At 47.0% G+C, this 21,821-nt stretch overlaps 1 protein-coding gene across 3 annotated transcripts in view; it reads left to right on the top strand.

The window, feature by feature from the left end:
• PPP1R16B (protein phosphatase 1 regulatory subunit 16B) overlaps positions 1-21,821 on the top strand; it is a 135,221-nt gene that overhangs the window by 27,514 nt on the left and 85,886 nt on the right. The window contains exon 1 of one of the 3 annotated variants that reach the window (XM_004272846.4): positions 4,245-4,396. The exons of 1 other annotated variant lie outside the window; for it this stretch is intronic. The gene's annotated coding sequence lies outside the window, so the exon portion shown is untranslated. Of the gene's footprint in view, positions 1-4,244; positions 4,397-4,669; positions 4,885-21,821 lie in introns of those variants that run through there. One more of the 3 variants, XM_033433721.2, reaches the window with a different exon arrangement.

The following is a 21,821-nucleotide window of genomic DNA, read 5'->3' as shown; positions in this document are numbered from 1 at the left end:
CCATTTTGCTTTTTAGATTCTTTTCCATTATAGGTTATTACAAGATATTGAATATAGTTCCCTGTGCTATACCGTAGATCCTTGTTGTTTATCGATTTTATATAGAGCAGTTTGTATCTGTTAATCCCAAACTCCTAATTTATCCCTCCCCCACTTTCCCCTTTCCCCTTTGGTAAACATAAATTTGTTTTCTATGTCTGTCAGTCTATTTCTGTTTTGTAAGTAAGTTCAAGGTATCATTGTTTTAGATTCCACATAAAAGTGGTAGCATAAGATATTTGTCTTTCTCTGTCTGACTTACTTCACTTAGTATGATAATCTCTATGTCCATCCATGTTGCTGCAAATGGCATTATTTCATTCTTTTTAATGGCTGAGTAATATTCCATTGTATATATGTACTATATCTTCTCTAACCATTCATCTGTTGATGGACATTTAGGTTGCTGCCATGTCTTGGCTATAATAAATAGTGCTGCAGTGAATATTGGGGCACATGTATCTTTTTGAATTAGAGTTTTTGTCTTTTCCAGATATACGCCCAGGAGTGGGATTGCTGGATCATATGGTCACTCTATTTTTAGTTTTTTAAGGAAACTCTATACTGTTCTCCACTGGACTAAGTATTTGTTGAGTGAATGAATGCAGCCAGCCCAGCACCTGCCCACCGGCAGACATTAAGAACCAGTGGATCAAATAACTACTAAAGTGAATCCCTATGAGGCTGGATTAGCTCATTTTTTCACACTCAGAAATCTCTAGACCTTCCTTCTTCTGGAGACTTTGCGTCACATCACAGCAACCATATAATTCACCCCAATTTTACCTTCTGTATAATTTATATGTAACTATGAGTTGGCATGAGTTGCAGTTGACTGGTTGACCCAAAGTTGTGTAGATATTTAATTCTATATTTGTAAACATCAATGTTTTAGATTTTGTATGTTGGAGCCAATCCGTTTATTTTCAGGTCCTCCAACATTTTCCATAGTCTATTAGAATGTTCATTGGCATTAGACCATCTAATGGACCAAAGATGGCCTCAAAATAAAAGGAGGGACTTTCCTACCTGGGGCAGAATAGAGAGGTTTAGACATGGTCAGTGTTGCTTTCAAGGACCAGAGTATAGTTTGACCTTTTTTTGGGGGGGGGGTAAATACTTTATTGAGATGTAATTCACATACCATATAATTCACCCATTTAAAGTATACAATTTAATGGTTTTTAGTATGTTCATAGTCATGTAACTATCACTCCAATCAATTTTAGTACATTTTCATCACACCAAAAAGAAACTGGTTATATGTCAATTATATTTCACTTAAAAAAAAAAAAAAAAAGAAAACAGGTGCCCATTATCAGTGACTCTCCATTTGCCCCCAATCCCTCCTCCCAACCCTAGACAACTAGGAATCTACTTTCTGTCTTTATAGGTTTGCCTCTTCTAGACATTTCATAGAAATGGTAACATACAATATGTGGTCTTGTGACTGGCTTCCTTCACTTGGCATGTTTTCAAGGTTCATGTTGTGGCATGTATTGGTACTTCACTCCTTTTGATCGTCAGATAGCATTGCATTGTATGCACACACTGTTTTCCAGATCCATTTATCATTTGATGGAGATTTGGGCTGTCACCCTTTATTGGCTATTATGAATAATGCTGTCATGAACATTTGTGTACAAGTTTGTGTGGACATTGTTTTCACTTCTCTTGGGTATATACCTAGGAGTGGAATTGCTGGGTCAGCCAGAAACTCTATGTTTAACATTTGGGGGGAACGGCCAGACTGTTTTTCAAAGCAGCTATACTATTTTAGATTCCCACCAGCAACGTATGAAGTCTCCAATTTCTCCACATCCTTGTCAACATTTGTTATTACCTGTCTTTTTGATTATAGCCATCCTAATGAGTTTGAAATTGTGTCTCATTGTGGTTTTTTTGTTTTCGTTTTGTTTTTGTTTTTGTTTGGCTGCGTGGCTTGTGGTAGTTTAGTTCCCTGACCAGGGATTGAACCCGGCCCCGGCAGTGTAAGTGCCAAATCCTAACTACAGGACCCCCAGGGAATTCCCTCATTGTAGTTTTGATTTGCATTTCTTTGATGGCTAATGATGTTGAGCATCTTCTCATGTACTTATTGGCCATTTTTACGTCTGCTTCGGAGAAATGTTTATTCTGATTCCTTGCTCATTTTTTAAATTGTAATTTGCCTTTTTATTACTGAGTTGTAAGAGTTCCTCATATATTCTAGATACAAGTCAGTTAAATGCTTTGCAAATATTTCCTCCCATTCTGTGGGTTATTGTATTTGTTTGCTAAGGCTGCCATATCAAAATGTCACAAACTGGGTGGCTTAAACAACAGAAATTTATTTCTGACAGTTCTGGAGGCTAGAAGTCCAAGATCAAGGTGTCTGCAGATTTGTTTTCTCCCAAGGCCTCTCTCTTGGACTTGTAGATGACCGTCTTCTTCCTGGGTCCTCACATGACCTTTCCCCTGTGCAAGCATCCCTTGTGCCTCTTCCTATTCTTATAAGGACACTAGGTATATTGGATTAGGGCCCCACCCTCAGGGCCTTAGTTTGACTTAATCACTTCTTTAAAGACCTTATCTCCTAACAGAATTATTGATACAGTCTGAGGTACTGAGTGTTAGGACTTCAGCATGTGAATTTTGGGGGAACACAATTCAGCCCATTACAGTTACCTTTTCACTTTCTTGATGGTGTCCTTTCAAGCACAAAAGTTTTTAATTTTAATGAAGTCCGACTTGTCTATTTTTTTCCTTTGTTGCTGGTGCTTTAGGTGCCATAGCTAAGAAACCACAACTTAATCCAGGGTCACAACTTATGTCTATGTTTTCTTCTGCGAGTTTCATGGTTTTAGCTCTTATGTTTCAGCCTTATCTGTTTTAATTTTTGTATATGGTGTGAGGTAGGGGGTCCAACCTCATTCTTTAACATATGGAAATCCAGTTGTCCCAGCACCACTGGTTGAAAAGACTATTCTTTAAATTGTCTTGTCACTTTTGTTGAAAATCAATTAGTCATAAAAATAAGAGTTTATATCTGGAATCTCAGTTTTATTCCATTGATCCATGTCTATCCTTATACCGTACTGCACTGTCTTGATTATTGTAGCTTTGTTTTGAAATCAGGAAATGTGAGTCTTCCACCAGATTCTGAGTATAATTGAACTTTGGATATCAAACATTGAGAGCAGTGTAAATGAACAGCACAGCATGGGGATTTGGACCCATACTCAAGGCATCATTTCAGGAAGCAGGCTCCAAGTTCTGCGCATGCCCTGGAGAGACGGATTTCCACCCTCTCAGCCCACAGCTCTTCATGATAAATCAGTGGAAACATTCTGCAGCGAACAATGATCCCCTTGGGTTATTTTAAACATCACTTTAAGTCTTCCCTACCTATCCTGCTCTCTAATTGCTCTTCTGAAACGGTGTCATTCACAACTGGATTATTAATGATCTGAGAGGAAGCCAGGGGTCAAATGGGGGAGGAGCTTTCAGAGAAACTGGGGAGGTTGGGGGCCCAGAATAAGCCCAATCCAGAGGTTTTCACTTCCCCAAGAAAGGTCACGGAGTTTCCTCAGCAAACAGGAAATCACTAAACTCAGGTTATACTGTCAGCCTCAGAAGAACGTTGCTATATAATAATAAGTAAGGGATTTCTTTGAACAAGAAATTGAATTGAATTAATTGGGTATCACCCTGAAACTCCCCAAACTTAAACCTTCTCTGTGCCCCACTGGCTGGCCCTGGGGTGCCTAGGGTTCTAGTCTGGAGGCTGAGAAAGCTCAGAAAACAAGGCCCTTTGTGCAGAAGAGAACTCTATTGTTCTAAAGCCCGTGTTCAGTGAGTGTGGATTCCAGAGAATGTTTGGGGATGGATTTTTTTCCCCTTTTGTTTGTTAACTTTCTCTCCTCTTCCTGGGGGGTGGGGGTGGGGTGGAGAGAAGGGTCTTCTCAACAGCAACTTAAAGATAGTTAAATCCACTGTCCTCTAAAGAAAAGATGGTGCTGAGTGGAGGGGTCTTCAGCCCGGGAAAGAGGATTGAATTCAATGATAGGAGCCACCGGGTGTGTATTACTTTTTATCTCAGGGAGGCAGCCCCTTTCTAGATCCTGTACCTCCCAAACAGCGGCAGACGTCAGTGGAGGTACAACCACTTCCTTCCTCCTTCGCTTCACCTCCTTTCTTCCCAGAAAGAGTAAATGACGCGATTCTACGTCGCAGGCCACGGTCCCCATACTCCCACTAGTCTGGCTCTCGTCTCCCACCCCTCAGTTGGGGGACCTGATCCCACAAACCTGCCCCCAGGGCAAGGCCTGGTTGGGCTCCTTGACGTCCTAGGAAGCATTCTGACTCAGGCTTCAAGGTAGGAGACTTGAATTGCTGGCACTTGTACTAATGCTGTGTGACCTTGGGTGGTTTACTGCGGCTCTCTGGGCTTCCTGATGCTCTTCCATCAAATGGGAGCAAGAATCCAGTCCTGGGCTTCCCCCTTTCCAAGCTAGTAGTGTTGGAGGGTGGGAGGAAGCCCGTAAGGAAAACTCTTCCGAATCCTGGTCGCTTCTCATCCACCTTCAATTTCCAGCTGCTCTAAGGGTAGGGTGGTGAAGGGGTGGGGAGCACCCAGAGACGCGAGGACCCTTCCTGGAGCTGCCTCGTCGGCCAGGCAGGGTAGAGCGCGCCCACTCCCTTCCCACGAGCTCAGGCCCCGCCTCGGGGGAGGAGCCGAGGGGCGGGGTGGAGGCTCGCGGTCGTGCGGATCAGGCTTCTGTCGCCGCACTGGCAGCTGCGGCTCGGGGACGGACGGACCGAGCCACGGCCGGGAGCCGCCCGGGGCAGGGCTCGGGAGAGCGGGTGAGTTCCTCCGCGGCGCCGCCTGCTTCCCTGCGTTCTGCAGCTCGACAGGGCGGGGAATGAGGATCGCGGTGAGGAGGCGGTCCCAGCCTCTGAGGGTCTGGCTGGGGGTGTGTGTGTAGCTTTGGCTAAGGGCTGGCGGCAGAAGGTAATTTGGGGGTGGGGGGAGCCTGGAAAGGCGGGTACCGGGAGCGCAGGACCCGAGAGTCGGGCTGGGGTGGGGGCGTTCTCCCGGGTATTGCGCGCCAGAGATGAGGCCGGGGTACGGGGCGCAGTGGCAGGTTGTTGGCTGCGGCCGCCGTGGCCGGCTCTTGGGGCGGGCAGGGGGCTCCTTCGCGGGTTCTGGGCTCTTGGGCCGCCGTCTGCCGGGGGGCGCAATGCCGGGCAGAAGGAGCCACAACCAGCACCAGACAGCCCCGGCGCCCAGCCTCGGGCCCGGCACGGGGGTGCCGCCCCCTCCCGTGGCGGCGCTTGTTCCCCGCAGGCGGTGGCAGGGCGCCGAGAGGGCTCCTGACTGGGCGGGAAAGGTCCCCAGGGCAGGCGCCCCCGCGTGCAGACCCGCCTCCTGCGGGATCCAGCTGACAGCGCCCCGCGGCCCCGGGGACACCCCGCGCGTGGTTGTTCCCGGCCTCTCCGAAGGGCAGCCGTGCGCCCGCGGCTCGGTCCCCCGCACCTGGAGCTCTCCTCCCCTCCCGAGTCCCGCGCATCGACTCCTGCCGGAGGAGCGCCCCCGAGCGCCTAGGATGGGCAGAAACTGTGCAGCCCTCCCCGGAGAGGTCACGCAGAGGGGTCTCCCCAAGGTCACCGGGAGCGCCCAGACTGAACTGTCCAGACTGTCCCGAGTGGAGAGCCAGGGGTGGGGGGGCGTTCTCTGCCCGCCTCCTTCCCTGAGGCCGACTCCCCGCCTCCTTCTTCTCCAGTCCGGACCGGCTTAGCGGGAGATGCTGATGATGCAGCTCCCAGCCTTGGGCGGATAATTGGAGCTCTGAATCTGGCCCTCCCGGGAGGGCGGCGCGAAAAACCCGAGACCCGGTGCTCCCGGGCATCTCTGGAGCCCGAGGAGAGAGACGCGGCTCCATAAGCGCTTCTCAGAACCGAAAACCGAGCTGCTTGCGCGCCCATGTGACTGGATTCCACATAATGGGTCCCTGTTCTCACTGTCAGAAGCGCCCACCAGCTCTCAGCGGCCCCGGGCACCAGGTGCCGCCTCTGAATCGCCCTCTGTAGAGGACCCGGACCCCCGAGGTATCAGGCGCCCTTGCCCGCAGGGCGCCCCCGGAAGGGGCCTGCCGTTAGCCACTTCGGCCAGCGGGGGTACTTCCCTGTGGGCCCTGCCATTGCCCGTGTCTGGTGAAGCACCGGAGGAAAACCCTCCATCAGGGAGGCCTCCTTCGAGACTGGCCATAAAGCTTCTTAGCTCAGCCAGTGACTAGCTCTCTGCCCGAGAGCGAGGCCCTTGGCCTCGGAGCCTCAGTTGCCTCTAGGAAACGGGGCTAATCAGGCCGTGGGAGGATGGGGAGAGGACCGTGTGAGGTGCTGGGTGCAGCGGAGCTCGGCAGCGGGAGCGCTCCTCTGTTAATACCAGCGCCTCTCAGAACGCTTTGCAGTGGGGCGTGTCTCTTTTTAGGCAGGAGCTGAAGTAGAGCCCTGGTGGGTGGTTCTGCAGGGGCTGGGGGAGTTTCCACATCTTCCTCCCTCCGCTCTGTCATAAAGAGGCAGCTTGCGGGCGGCTGGTGGGCGCTGGTGAGACCTTTCAGCTCTCAGCCTGCTCCCGGACTTTCCCACACAGCCTCCCAGCCCCTCATCTCCCACCTGCCGCCAGGATGTTGGAGGCAAGATGTCAACCAGACACTTTGGACCTTCAACTTCGTACTCTGCTGTGAACTGGAGTCTACCCAACAGCGTCCCCCTCCCTGGAACCTTCCTGACCCCTCTCCTGGTCCCAGCTCTTGCCAGCCTCTGAATGTCTTCCTTCAGGAAGACCACTTGATCCCGCTCAGCCCTCTTTTGGTCTCCTCCCTCCGTGCCGTTCATTGGCGGGCTCTGGGTTGGGGCTCCTTGCATCCTTGCGCCCTCTGAATCTTTCCTGGCATGGAGGGACATGGCAGGCAAGACCCAGTGCATGCTCAGACTTCGTTCTCTTTGGTAATTGATGCTGGAGTGGAGGTTACGTTTCTAATCCAGCTGTTAAGTCTGTTCGGGAGCCTGAGCCACAGGGCTAAGAGGATGCTGACGCAGAAAGGAGGGTTTTTCCCCAAGGCAGTAACCTTCTGCAGAATTCATTTGGACTCTTTGGAAACTAGGGCCCCAGGTTCTTCTCAAAACCTGCTCCATACCCAGCGTCAACATTCTCTAACCAACAGAGACTGCAGCCAGAATGGCTTTATGGATCGCGGAAGGCACATACCTGGATTCCTGTGCTGTGTTTGGACCATCAGGAACCTCACCCAACCTTGACCCCTCTGCCAATCTAGCCACCCCCACCCCCATGCCACCTGCACCCAGGACTTGAAGCACTTGGTGTACAGTGGGTCCCAAGTGGCATGCTTCCAGCAGAGGCTAGGATGACCTTCTTTTTCCTGAGTACATCCTAGACACTGGGTTTTAAGGAGGACTTGGACAAGCTTGCCTCCTACAGAAAGCCACAAAGTTTGAAGAGCAAGGGAGTCAGATAGGCCTAGTTCAAATTACAGGTCTCTACTTGAAAGCTCTGTGACCTGGGTAAATTATTTACTCTCTCTCACTCGTTTTCTCATCTGTAAAATGGGTATAATAGTAATGCCTGCTCTGTGGGGTTGTGAGGATTCTGTGAGCCCGTGTTGCACAGGAAGTGCTTCGTGCAGCACCTGGTATGGGCAGGAATGCAGGACATGATTATCATCACCATCACCACCATTTCCTCCTTTGCATTGGGCTCTCACAGGTTCCCCCCTCTCACCCTCACTCCCCCACCCCCCGAATCTGGGGGATGTCAGAACTCTTCTGCCTCTAGCTAACAGGACAGGGAAAGCCCCTTAGCCTGGAAGGGGTGCTGCTGATTTCTGGGAGTTCAAGTCCAGCACGGGCCTGTCTCTAGGAAGTCTGTCATTTAGCTTTTCTCATCTGGCTGCCGTTTTGCAGGATTTGTTGATTCGTTCAACAGATGTTTACTGCATTCTAGCTATTGTGCTTAGTGAGGGATTTCAAGATGAATCAGGCAGCTCTCAGGCTTCTCAATCTAGGGGCAAAAGGTGACAGTGAGGACCCAGCTTCACTGGCAAGAAGGGGAATGAAGAGTCGAGGGACGGATGAACAGGTGGGCTCGGCTAACGAACCCAGGTCTCATTCCTGAATCGGCCACCTTGTAGCTGGGTGGCAATGGACAGATGCATTACCTCTAGGGTGGTGATGTGAGGAGAAAAGTGAGACCACATGGGCAAAAACCTCAGCTCAGCGCCTTCTAGATATTAATCAGTGCTTGCAAATGTTGGCTGCTATTATTGTTAGTCTGCAGTGACCAATTGCAGGTGGGCAAGTTTTGCAGTAGGGGCACATTTGAGCCCTTCAGAGACAGATTTCCAGGTGGTGGCTAGTAGGGGGGTGGGCAGCCTGAGCCAAGAGAACAGCTTGTGCAAAGGCACAGAGGCTTAAAAGTGCTGGGTGTCTCGGAGAGCAGTGAGCAGGAGTTACAGCCGGAGCACCGTCCCCGTAGGGTGTGACTTAGGGAGGGGCAGGAGGCAAGGCCAGGGAGCAAGGCCATCCTGCCAAGGGGTCCCAAATGATTAAACGCTTGCTCACCCAAAGCAGGCCCCCTGCAGCTAACGGAGATGTCTGATCGCAGTCTGGAATAACTTCTGCAGGCGAGGAAGGGCTGGTCTGTGCACGTTTGCCGGTACATGAACTGTCCTTTCCTCTTCCTTCTACCTGGAAAGCACAGAGGTCCCCTCCTTCTTCCAGAGATGCTTTTGCTACTTCTGCGCCTGTTTCTCTCTTCCTGGGACGTTTCTCACTGAAGGAAAGGGGATGTGGGTGGAGGAGGCGTCACGATCTCGTTCCCTCGACCATAATAAGGTACCATAGTACCATAAGTACTTTTCTGGATGCTGGTCACTGACCAAGGTCTCTGCTCGTATTGCCATCGAATCCTCATACTGATTTATTGAAGTAGGTGCATTTGTCCCCACTGAACAGAAGGGGAAACTGAGGCACAGAGGATGAGGTGGTTTGCTAAAGGGCACTCAGCTTATAAGTGACAGGAACTCATGTCTAGAGGTCTCCGAAGTTGCTCTGTGCTATGTGTACCACCTCGCGCATGCCCTTGGTAAATACCTAAAGCTGACTGCAGAATGTCTGGTAGTAGCCCTGGATGCTGGGCTGTAGGCATCTTGGCGATGGATCACAGTGGGGTGCGCTCCGGGTACCTGGGGACTGCCCCATCCTCTCCCAGCCCTGATGTTTGGGAAGGCCCTGCGTGCAGGCACTTGGCGACGGGGAGCTGTTCTTGGATGTCTCAGAATTCAGGGCTTCCTTCCTTGGCCCGCTAGGCCCCACGGACGTGCCTTGACGCAGGCAGTCTGCAGCTTGATTGATGTAGCAGGTGGCAGTAGCGCTCCACGGTGACCCCAGGAAGGAACGAGTCTTTTAGGATGGCTGGTTAGAGCATCACGTGACCACACACCCTACCTGTTTACAGAAGACATCAAAACAAAGGCTTGAATTTCCTTTTCTACAGGAGGCAAAGTTCAGGGCCACGGGTTCAAATCCTGCCTCTGCCTTTCACTAGCTTTTGGGTGTTGGCCAGTTTCTTCACTTCCTTGCACCTCAATTTCTTCAACTGGAAATACAGATCACACACACACTCACACACACACACACTCACACATATACATGTATGTGTATATATATACAATTCAGAGTTGTCATAAGGGATGTAATCACGCATGAAATTGACTTCCACATCATAAATATATTGGTATCGTATCCACAAAATTTCCCTCCATGGCTCTTAGCATAATTGCGATTATATGGCTATCTCTGGTCATTATCCTTTTACTCTGTCTCCCCCGCACTAGGCCAGTGGTTCTCAACTGGGGGCAGTTTGGCAATGTCTGGAGACATTTTTGGTTGTCACAAGTGGGAAAGTGCAGAGGGGGCGGGGAGCTACTGGCATCTGGTGGGTCAAGGCCAGGAAGGCTGCAAGATATCCTACAGTGCCCAGGGCAGCCCCCCAGAACAGAGAATTGTCCCATCCCAAATGTCAATAGTGCCGAAATGGAGAAAGCTTACACTGGACATGAGGCCCCTAAGGTCAGTGACTGTGTCTGATTCATTCAGCCCTGTGTCCCCAGTTGCCCAGCACGATGGCCGGCACACAGGAGACAACCAATATGCATTAAAGGGATGAATGAGTACTTGGAAGGCCTTATGTCCCTTGGAGTCCCAGAGGTTTGGCTTGCAGGACAGTTTGAATGGACAGAAGCGATTCAGATGAACTTGAATGATGAACAGCCAACTGGTCATTCAGGCCAAAGAAATCCAGACCAAGCTCTTTTCCTTCCAGAGCAGGTGCTAGGGGGCCCGAATTATCAGCACTGTTGCTACAATCACCGCTGCATTTTGCTCATATAGACGCAGGACCCACCTTTCTCTGGACAAGCAGGCTGGGGCAGGGGAATGTAGGTGCTCATAAGGAACGCCCTGTCGGCTGGGCCCTTGGGATCTGCCAAGCTGGGGCGCAGCTGCTGTCAGCTTCCTGTTTTTTTCCCTTTCTGGTGGAATGAAGGAAACCCACTGAATGGCTATTTTTCCACTGACATTTACAGCAATGTGATAGGCCTTGGATTAATGAGGTCAAGCTCCAGTGTGAAATCTGCCTGATAACTTGAAGCTTGGCCAATAGGAAGACATGGCTTGTTTTCTTTGAGCATTTGATGTCTTTGGATGGCTTTGGCCAGGGAAGTAGGGGTCACGACTCTATACAAAAGAAGGGAATGTTTTACGCCCCAGAATCATAGAGGCCAGAGTTGTTGTCTCTTTTTCAATTTAGTGGGAAGGTTTATTTTCATGTGAGCTTTGAAATAATTCATTAAAGCAAAGGTTCATCGTGAGCCCCAGGCTCCTGCTGAGCCTATATCTGGGCTATTGAAAGGACCAGGCTGCTTTTCCAGGGCTCTCTGGGAGTTTGAAAGAAAAGAGTGGCCCCAAAGGGTGTTTGGACAGGTTAGAGGTGCGCAGGGATTAGAACTTATTCTGACGGGGGAAGGAATCTTGAGCACAGCCCTCAAACTTGCTCACAGCCTTTGGGTTTCTGTAAAATGCAGAATCTGATGCATTAGGTCTGGGGCCTGAGCATCTGCATTTATAATGAGCTCCCAGGGGGAGCCATTCTGCTGGTCTGTGAACTGCACTTTGGGGAGCAAAGGTCTGGGGAAGCCCAAGTCTACAGGTGAGGGGTCCCTGGTATCACCCACTCAAGCAAATTCAGCCTGTCGCGCCTGTTCGCCCAGCCGTCTGCTCTGCAGGCTGGTTTGCAGGGGACCAGACTTACTGCTCCCCTTCTCTGTGTGCCCAGACCTGGGACCAAGCCTGAAGGAAAGGCTGCTTGCCCGCAAGGAGCAACGGAAACAGCCAGAACAGGTGTGAGGGGCTTCTAGCACTTCCAGAAACGTGTGTCGGGGGACACACTATTCCTGGGTCACCTGGTCACCTGGGGCTTGTTAAACACACAGATAGATCCCTTGGCCCTAGCCCAGCTTACCTGAGTCAGAACCGGCCAAGGTGGGACCCTGGGCGTCTGTATTTTTAAAAAGTGTGCCAGGTGATTCTGGTTCACAGCCAGGCTGGCAGAGGGGAAGCCAAGAGGAAGAGCTGGCAGCACGTGGAAGTTAATTGCTCAGGAGGCCCGGTGTAAAGTTGTAGCATTGTGTTTAGCCTGATGGCACACGGCTGAGGGAGGGACCTAAAGCTAGCCCGCGCCGCTTGCCTAGCTCTGTACCCTGCAGGGTTGCATCTACCTGGAAGGAAGGGCATCTTTTTCTTTTTTTTTTTTTTGTTTGCGGTACGCGGGCCTCTCACTGTTGGGGCCTCTCCCGTTGCGGAGCACAAGCTCCGGATGCACAGGCTCAGCGGCCATGGCTCACGGGCCCAGCCGCACCGCGGCACGTGGGATCTTCCCGGACCGGGGCACGAACCCACGTCCCCTGCATCGGCAGGCGGACTCTCAACCACTGCGCCACCAGGGAAGCCCCATCTTTTTCTTAATATTAATAATAATGGTTAACAATTAGTACTTATTATGAGCCAAGCACTATTTAACTTTTAGTCCTCCTAGCAACTCTAAGAGGTGACCTTACCACGACCCTGATTTTACGGCTGAGGAAAGTGAGGTTCAATGACTTGCCCTTGTCACATAGCCAGTAAGTGGTGGAGTCAGGATTTGAATCAGGACATCTAGCTTCCAAGTCCTTTAACTTAATCATGATGCTGTCTGACTTTGGGCAAAAAATGCTGTTGCACTTCGTAAGCTGTCCCTGCCCTGAGGGAGTGCCTTTCTCTAGTTCTTCCCCACATGGGGGAAAGGCTAGCAGTGACCTTGGCTGGCTCTGGAGTCAGATCTCAGTTGGATCCCTGCCTCTGCCACTTACTGTAACCTTGAGAAGCTATTTGCTAACTTTGCTGAGCCTCAATTTACCAGTGTGTAAAATAGGAATAATAATCGTATGAGAGGCTATGATTATTTAGCCTGTGTCTGGCACATGGGATGTACTCGATACATACCAACAATAATTATTACATTAGTGTCAGTGAAGTCAGTCCCTGGGAGTCGTAGCTTCAGAGCAGAGGGGATAGGCGAGCAGAGCCCTGTGTCACTTACATCCCAGAGGACTGGGTCTGTTGTTTTGTTCACCCTGGTTACTTATGTCTATTACTTACCTAGGCATTCCTAACCTTTGCTTCTTGGCGCTGGTTACAGACCCCAGTGTCCATGCCAGCCTGGCGAGTTCTCAGAATTTCTTGGCTTCCAGAATGTTTCAGAGTCTCAGTCAGAACTGGCTTTATTTCCTGTCATCCAAGAGCAAGTAGAAGGCACACATTCTCACACTTACTTTCTTCAGGGCTCTTGGGTCTTCTTGGTGACTTTTCCTGTCCCCAGATTCCTTTCGGGAACTCTGTAGTCATCATCGCCCCCCCCCCCCCCCATGAACTGGGCAGAGAAAAAACGCTTTAGAGTCATTGCCTGTTGCCTTATTAAGAAACAGGGAAGAGTTTCTCCAGAATTTCACTTTTTTTTTAACGTATGAAATCAAGCTTTTGTTTTCTTATTGCTGTATTTTATGCTTTTTAATTATAAAAAGAAGACAAACTCATTATTAAAATTCAAACCGTACAGAAATGTGGGAAATGGAAAGGGAAATTTCCCCAATCATCATCCACTCATTTCTTTTTCCCCAGAAGAAATCCCTGAATGTTTTATGTCTTTCCATAAATTTCTTATGCATATACAAATCCACATGCATTTACATGTTTATCCTTTTTTCTTTTTAACACATCTGTACAACCCTTTTCTGAAACTTCCCTTTTCAGCTAATTTATCTTAGCATATGTCAACACATATAGATATACCTCAGTCCTAAAGGCTACATGATATTCCCGTAATAAAAATTTACCATAATTTGTTTTCTAGTCCCTTGCTGGCAGTGAAGATTATTTTGTTTTTTTTCCTACTACAACTGTATGATGCTATGACATCCTTGCTTACACAGCATGTATCTTTGTACACTGGTATGATTTTATCTGTAAGGAAAATTCCCTGCAGTTTGAACTATGACATTGTCAAACTGTCCTCCCAAGAGGCCAAACCAATTTCATTTTTCTTTTTTTTTTTCTTGGCACGGCATGCAAGATCTTAGTTCCCTGACCAGGGATCAAACCCATGCCCCCTGCAGTGGAAGCGCGGCATCTTAACCACTGGACCGCCAGAGAAGTCCCGAAAACCAATTTCTATTCCCTCGACCATGTGTGTGAATGCCTATTGCCCCAACCCGTTCTCCATCACTGAGTAACTTTAATTTTTGCCAGTCAGATAGGAATAAAATAGAAAGAATGTTTCTAGGTCAAGTTCCGCAATATTTCAGATTTTATGACCCTTTAGACCGTGGCTACATAAAGATTATTAAATATTCAAGAACTGCATTTTACTTGGCTTGATGCTTGGAATTAGAGACATAAAATTAAATTAAACCAGCTCCTTCCCTTAGGTTGGTCCCTGTCTCCTGAAGGAAGCAGACAAGTGGGCAAATAAAATAAGAACAAAGCTGTGCTAGAGAAATGTGTAAGCTAAGTTCTGTTCGATAAACTCTTCATGACTATCATAAACGAATTTGTAAAGTACAGCATACACTATGTCCCGGTGGGAGTGGGGATACTTGAAATCCTCAGAAGAAAATGACTTGTTAGAAGCAGAAAAATCATGCTGCTTACCCCTAGTGGTGGCAGCAGAAGAGATGGGCAGCTAGGAAGGGAGAAGTAATTCTGAAATAGACTTTTTGGTAGTTTCCGTGTTTACTAATGAGGTTTGTTTGAGGGAGGCTGTGCAGAAACCCAGCTGAGTTTGCAGCTGGTGCTGATGACCAATCGCTCGTACCTGGACAAACGTGTATGTTAGTCCAGAAACAGTGAGAGCAAAGGAACAGAAGGCTGGCTTTAAAAATCCACAACCTTGGAGCTCATAGAAGTTGGATGTGGGTGGCATGAATTGGTGGTTACTCCAGGGGTTACAAGGATGCGTGCTCTGAACAGTGCCCACTGTAGACTGGGTGCACAGAATGGGCGTTCAATGAATGAGTAAGCATCAAAGATGTCTGTGTCTTGTAAAAGGGCCTCCTACTCAAAAAGAATAGATCCATTTAGAAAGGGGTTATGACCACCTGATCTTCCCACCCGCGGGAGCCACGCCTTAGCTATGCATTTTCTTTGGGCTACCTGTCTTGGATAGCTCTTCATTCACTGCAATACCTTAAGAACAACATGCGACAAGGAGCAGCTGAGAATATCTGAAACAGTGCTGTGGGATGAAACTAACCATCATTTTACAGCAAAGCTTCTAAGCCAGGATCTCTGGAGCCAATTGCAAAGCGTGCAGAGTTGAAAAAAGACTGTGGAGCCAGAGACGGTCCTAACTCATCCTTTCATGGATGGCAAGGCAGGGGCCAGGTAAGGTACATCCTGGGTCTGGCCCCCACGTTCCTCCAACAGCCAGGTCTATTTTGTCTGGTTTGATTCTATAGCTCTGGCTCCAAGTCAGAGGACCACTCCCTATGATACAACTGATGGAATAATGTCAGTGAATTTCAGTCTCTTGGTCTCCCACCCTCCTGTCTACCCTCTTCCATTTATTGAAAATCTACCACATGCTGGGTGACTCTAGGGTGGGATGAAAAGTTGAATAACATCTATTCCTTGTCTTTCGAGAGCATCTAGTTCAATGGAAGAGGCAGATCTGAAACTAACAATTACTAGTTGAGAGCCACAACAGAGATGTGGTCAAATGCTTTGGAACTAAAGAGGAGAGAGAAACCCGTTTGGCACAAGGCAGATAAAGAACAATTCGGAGGGAATGAAAGGAGCATGGAGACAATATTGTGTAAATGAGACGAGGCAAGTCAAGTGCTGAGCACGGTGCCTGGAAAGCACTTAAGAGATGATAGATATTATCATTACAGCACTTGGGCTAGCTCTCAAAGAACAAGGAAAAGCTTGCCAGGTGGAGGGAAAGAAGGGTACTGCCACTGCATGGGACAGCATGAATGAAGGTGAGGTGGTAAGTGAGGCAGAGAGAAAACTCCATGGGCTTTGTAGAGGAGAAATCTAAATCTGTGTTCAAATTCTAGTTCTGCCACTCACTAGTTGTGACTTTGGGCATGTCAAGGTGAGCCTCCATTTCCTACTCTGTGTACTGGAGATAATGAGACCTGTTTTTAAAGGCTCCTTGTGGGGATTACAGTTAATTTATGGGCAGTACCTGACACATAGCAGAGTCTCAGCCAATGGTGGGTACCATTGTGGCGTGTGAATCCACCAGACCTATTAAGTGTAGCTGAAAAATTGAGTGTTTAGTGGACTTGGGGAGGGTGGGAGGGAGGTTAGGACGACCAGAGGTAAAGCTAAACATGTCAAGGCCAGATACTGGATGGTCTGGTCTCTGAGGCTAAGAAGTTTAGACTTTACAGGCACTGGGGAGACATTATAGGCTTCCCTACAAGGGAAATACAGGATCAGACTTGGGTGCAGAATGAAAACTCTGCCAGTGGTGTGGATTGTGGGTTGGAAGGTAAGAGATGGAGGCAAGGAGACCATTTTGGGAAGTGTTGCCTCCCATGTTCCTGTCTTGACAACCCACAGCTCACATTAGCCAAGTGGAAGCTCTGTTAAGTCCTGCAGACAAGTGCTTCCTGGAGAGGCAAATCAGGGCAGTGGTTCAGAGCATGGCCTTCAGTGTCAAGGTCAATGTGGATTTGAATCCTAACCCTGTCACTTACTGGCTGTGTGACCTTGGGCAATTACTTAACCTCACTGAACTTTTAGTTTACTCTTCTGTAAAATGAGGATTAATAGTACCTTTCTCATAGGCTTATTGTGGGATTAAATGAGATAGTGTAGATAAAGCAGCTAGCTTAGCTCCAGGAATGTAGTACGTGTTCAAAAAGAGTTAATCATTAAAAATTTAAAAATTGTTTATTTCACCACGGAACCCTTTTTCCATGTAACACCTGTTAACCTCCTCTGGAGCTACTAGTGTTCCACAGAAAACATCCTGCTTTAACCTTTCTGGAGAAGCAGCAGCACTTTCTGCTCCAAGAAATAAATAGTCAAGAGGGTTGCCAGGTTCTAACACAGTGGTTCTCGGATGCATATTAGACCCACCTGGGGAGCTTTTTAAAAATTTCAATGCATGGCTGCACCCCAGACCAACTAAACCGGAATCTCTTGAGATGGAACCCCGTATTTTAAACATTTTAATGGTTTATTAAGGTAAAACAAACACAGAAAAGTACCCACATCCTAAGTGAATGAATTTTCACAGATCGAACTTCCCAGGTAAGCCATATCCTGCTCAAAAACCTGAATATTATCAGCACTTCAGAAGCCCTTCTTCAGTCCCTTCCCAGTCACCCCGACTCCAAAACCACAATTCTGATTGATAACAACAGAGATTCCTTTTGCCTGTCGTTGAATTTTACATAAATGGAATCATGTAGTATGCATTTTTGTGTTTGGCTTATTTTGGTTAACAATGTGAGAGATCCAGATTGTCAAGTGTAATTGTGTATTACTCATCCACGCTGCTGGACTATGTTCCATCGGGTGAGTGCACCATAATTTTTTTTCCAAACTACTGTTGGTGGGCATTTTGGATAGTTTACACTTTGGGATTATTACAAATAGTGCTGTCAACATTCTTGTAAATGCCTTTTGGTAAATGTATATAGAAATTTCTGGTGAGTATATTCCTAGGAATGAAATTGCTAGATTATAGGGCATCATAGGTTCAGCTTTAGAAGATATTGCTTGAGCAGTTTTTTAAAGTGACTGTACCAATTTATATTCCCACTCAGTTTATAAGAATTCTTGCCAACCGCTGGTATTTTCTGTCTTTAAAAAAAAAAAGGCCACTCTGGTGGACATATAGTAGTCATGCTCTGTGATCTTAATATAAGTTCCCAGCATCTCCAGGTGATTCCAACTTTGTAGCCAAGTTTGAGAACCTTTTTCCTGACAGGTTTTGAAAAAGCAAAACACGCATTAATGGAACGGTATAAAGAGGTGTTATAATGGCAGGTGCCTCCCCATTGACTCTCTTTGACGTCTGTACCCAGAGTTTTTTATAGATCTTATCTGTCTAATCAGCAGGGGAGGATGCTTTTGCTGTGGAAGGAGAATGTAGAGGTGTATTAAACCCGACAGCCTGTGCCTCATTCATGTGTGCTTTATGTGGGCAAATGGTTCCATCAGGAGTGATCTGGAAGCTGGGAAGAGCCCATGACAGGACTTCAATCTCTTCTTCCAATTTAAGACCTGAAATAGAAAGGAGGACATGAGAAGTGACAAGTCGTCTATACAGATGTCATCAGATGAAAATATCTGGTCTTTGGGATCAGGATTTAATATTTTATGTTGTATTTTTGCTCCCAGCTTGGGACCTGGCACTTGGAAGGTGCTCCAAAAAGAAAAAACACAAAACAGTCATTGAAGTCGATATTAGAACTATGTAACTGGCTCCAGTGAAAAGCACAACTCACATGGCTGCAGAGAAAGGTGTTGGTGTGGATTTAGCTAATCTGATTAATAGTTTTACTTCTCTTCTTTGTGGTTTCTGTGTTGTGGCTGGTATTTCCTATTTATTCGTTTATTACAAGCATATTTTCCTTTATACCCTTAAAGGAAATAAGGGGTCATTTTGTGGATAGATCTCTATTGTGCCTTTCCTCTTGAGTTTGAGTCATATTTTCTGTTTTTTGTTTTTGTTTTTGTTTGGGTTTTTTTGGCCACGCTGAGGCATGTGGAGCTTAGTTCCCCGACCAGGGATTGAACCCACACCCCATACAGTGGAAGCATGGCGTCTTAACCACTGGACCTCCAGGGAAGTCCCTTTCCTGTTTGCTTTAAAATTTGTTTTTTTCTAGTAATTTTAGGTTACATCTTGAACATCATGAATGAGACTTGAAGAGACCCTTGGTTCTATTATGTTCCTCAGAACAGTAATGACTTTTAAAAAAATCAGTTAACTTGACCAAACAAACTCTAAATTCAGTTTCCCCCTGGGTAGGCAGCAGCTGAAATCTTTCGTCAGTTCTTTTAGCCTTAGTTGGGCTGCTTGGAACCTGCCCTGCACATGCAGCATTCGGAGAGATTTGGACAGAATCTGTACCAGCATTTGGGGCTACCATCTGTGACTCTTTTCTGGGATGCTTTCTCCTCACTTCCCAACTGTAGTTACCTGAACTCTGTCCTTTAATTCCTCAAACGGTAAGAGCAAAGGTTCTCATCCAGGTTGTAGCCAACAGGTACAACACTGACTGGGGCCTGCCCTCGGATAAAAAGCTACAAAAACATGGAATTCACCTAGTGCAAATTTCTTTCTTTCATGTGTTGGCTCCCCTCCGGTTTCTGTCTGCTTGTGGTTGAACAAATTTAGTGCCTTTCAATAGGTTATGTGTGTGTGTGTGTGTGTGTGTGTGTGGTGTGTAGAGTTCACAATAGTTATATGTGAGGGGGTGTGTCCAATAAGAGCTACTCTGCCGTTCCCAGAGCAGAACTCTTCTGATCAATAGTTTTGTTCATTAAGGGACCCTTAGGACCCCCATGCTTTATGGCGTAGCACATAGTAGATGGTAATAAATATTTGTTGATTGGTTAAATGAATGCAGCTTTAAATTAAAAGTGGAAGTGAATTAGAGGAGAAAACTGCCCGAAGAAAATTCTGAAATTAGTTACTTGTTGATGACATCAGGCATAAAATAGAAAGAGTGTTTAGCAATTTGCTGGAGAAAATGATGAGTGAAAGGATTGAAATTATATTAGGGCTCTGAGTGTAGACCAAAGTCTCTAACAAAGTGAACCTGAGATTTCAACACGAGGAGATAAGTTCAATTGTGACGGTAACATCACTTTCATGGGATTGAATCTATGGCTTATGGAGAATTTTCAATGGAATAAGGGGTCATAGGGGAAGCAGAGGTATGCTTGGAGTTCTGTACACCCAAGAGGAGCCAAGAGGAGGGAATCAAAGTGAAGGGACTTTGGCTGGAGATCAAAGAGGGGAGGAACGAAAGCAATGTAAAGGCAGGTTACTACAGCCTGCTTCTCTCTGCATGGTGACCTGGAAGGTCACAGATCCCATACAGAGAGACTTCAAAGCCTGTGTATTGGATGGAAACTTCATTTACCCAAATGCAGAGGGTCTGGAAACTTCCTGATTTATTCTACTGACAGCTTCATCTCCCAGAGAGTAGAGGAGAGAAGACAGTTGCTGTTATGAATCTGGTTTGGGAGCTGTTGGGTAAAGTGAAAATGAGAAAGTGCTCACCAAGAAAGGGAACAGTAGTCATAGGGGGCTGAGCTCATAGGGTTTGGAAGGCAGAGTTTTATGAAATTTAGGATGAGATACTTATATTTCCTGCCTAAGCCTCCAAAGGTGATGACAGCTCCAATAGTAAGGGAAGTTATGACTGTAATCAGTTATCCTCACTCTGCATAGATTTCATTTCTTTTCCTGCAAAGGGTTCTCTTCTTGCTTCTAGTCGTGCTTTTGTGGCCCATCTTTCCTGTCTGACATTTTCTCTATTTTCAAGCAGGGGAGATAATAAAAAATACTTAACCATCATGGCATATGACTGAGCAATCAGAAAAGATGCCAGCTATAGACAACTGGAATAGCCCTACTTATGGGTTCCTTAACCTCTGTGAGTCTCAGTTTTCTCCTCTTTGAAATGGGAACAACACCTACTGCAGAGTTGGCACAATGATTCCAAGAGATGTTACATGTAAAGAATTGGACCCATGGAAGATGTGCTGTGCACAGAAGCTGCCATTTTTACCCTGCATTCTTTATCTCTGGGTTCATTTCATCTACATATTTTATAGGTTCTGAGATGCTTATGTTTTAGTTTTGCTTTTTTTTTTTTTTTAAGTGGATCGGTCTTATTTTACTTTTTTTTTTTTTTTTTTTTTGGCCCACACTATGCAGCACGTGGGAGCTTAGTTCCCTGACCAGGGATCGAACCCACGCCTCGTGCATTAGAAACGAGGAGTCTTAACCACTGGACTGCCAGGGAAGTCCCACTTATGTTTAGTTTCATTAAGCATATGTTTTTACTCTATACTGATTTCAGCAAGTATTTGCTTTATTACCAATTGATCTGTCTGGTTTGTTAGTCGCAATGTCCTCTTATCTCCTTGATGATTAATAACCTTGGATTTTCTGAAATCTTCTTGTGTTTCATGAGGAAGATCTTTTAAAGCACTTGTGGTTCTTTCAGAGTTTTTTCCTGGTTCCTTCTCCTTTAATATATGTAGACAATGGAATTAGACAGACATGGGTTCGGATCCCACCTCCACCACTTACTGGCTGTGCAGTTAATTGGTACCCATTGTCTGCATTGCTCTAGCCCTTTGTCTCCTCATTCTTTCTTTCCTCCAGTGTAGGACTTTCTCCTTTGAGTCCAACGCTCTGTTTTTTATTGTTCTTGTTTCCTTGGAATTATTCTCCAAACCTCCATGAACAAAATACATGAAAAGCTTTTTAAAATTCCCATCCCAGCTACCTCCTACTTGGCTAAGAACACCCCTGGCTCAAGGGAAGGAGATGGCTTGCCAGGGATATCTTTGAGGTTTCTGAAGTGGAGAGAGGGGCTTCCGCAGACCACAGTCCCCTTCCTCCTTTATGTTGGTAATGCTGTGAAACCCAGGGTGCCTAGGATGGATGAGGGAGTGATCCCTGGCTGATAGTGATCCCTGCCCCTCCCTCTTTAACCCCATCCAGTTACCAGCAGGACACTTACCTCCCTACTTTCCAGGGTCAGGGTTGGGAGGGGTGGCAATTCCACAGGGGCTGCCAACCTTTGCCTGATGTTGGCTCAGCATACTGCTTCCTAGAACCAGGATCCGGCCAATTTAAGGGGATGGAGTCATGGAGGACAGTTCTTCATTCTACCCCCTAGTGCAAGTTATTGGAGAAATTCTTCCTAGAACCTAAGATATTCTTGATTCCTGTCTACCACTGAGGCCACAGTGACTTTTGTTCTTGGTTGAATGATATATTGATATCGAGGGACCCTTCCACTCAATCTGATAACTTTCCAGATGTCTGTGTTTGAGACTAGAGGATTTTGAACAATGGGGCAAAGGCAAGTATTGAAATCCAAGTAGGCAAGCGTGACGGAGAACAGAGCTGCATGCTC

The sequence above is a fragment of the Orcinus orca genome, chromosome 16 (genome assembly GCF_937001465.1).
Source record: "Orcinus orca chromosome 16, mOrcOrc1.1, whole genome shotgun sequence".
Taxonomy (NCBI): domain Eukaryota; kingdom Metazoa; phylum Chordata; class Mammalia; order Artiodactyla; family Delphinidae; genus Orcinus; species Orcinus orca.
The sequence above is the reverse complement of the archived record's forward strand: the minus strand, read 5'-3'. Positions and strand labels throughout refer to the sequence as shown.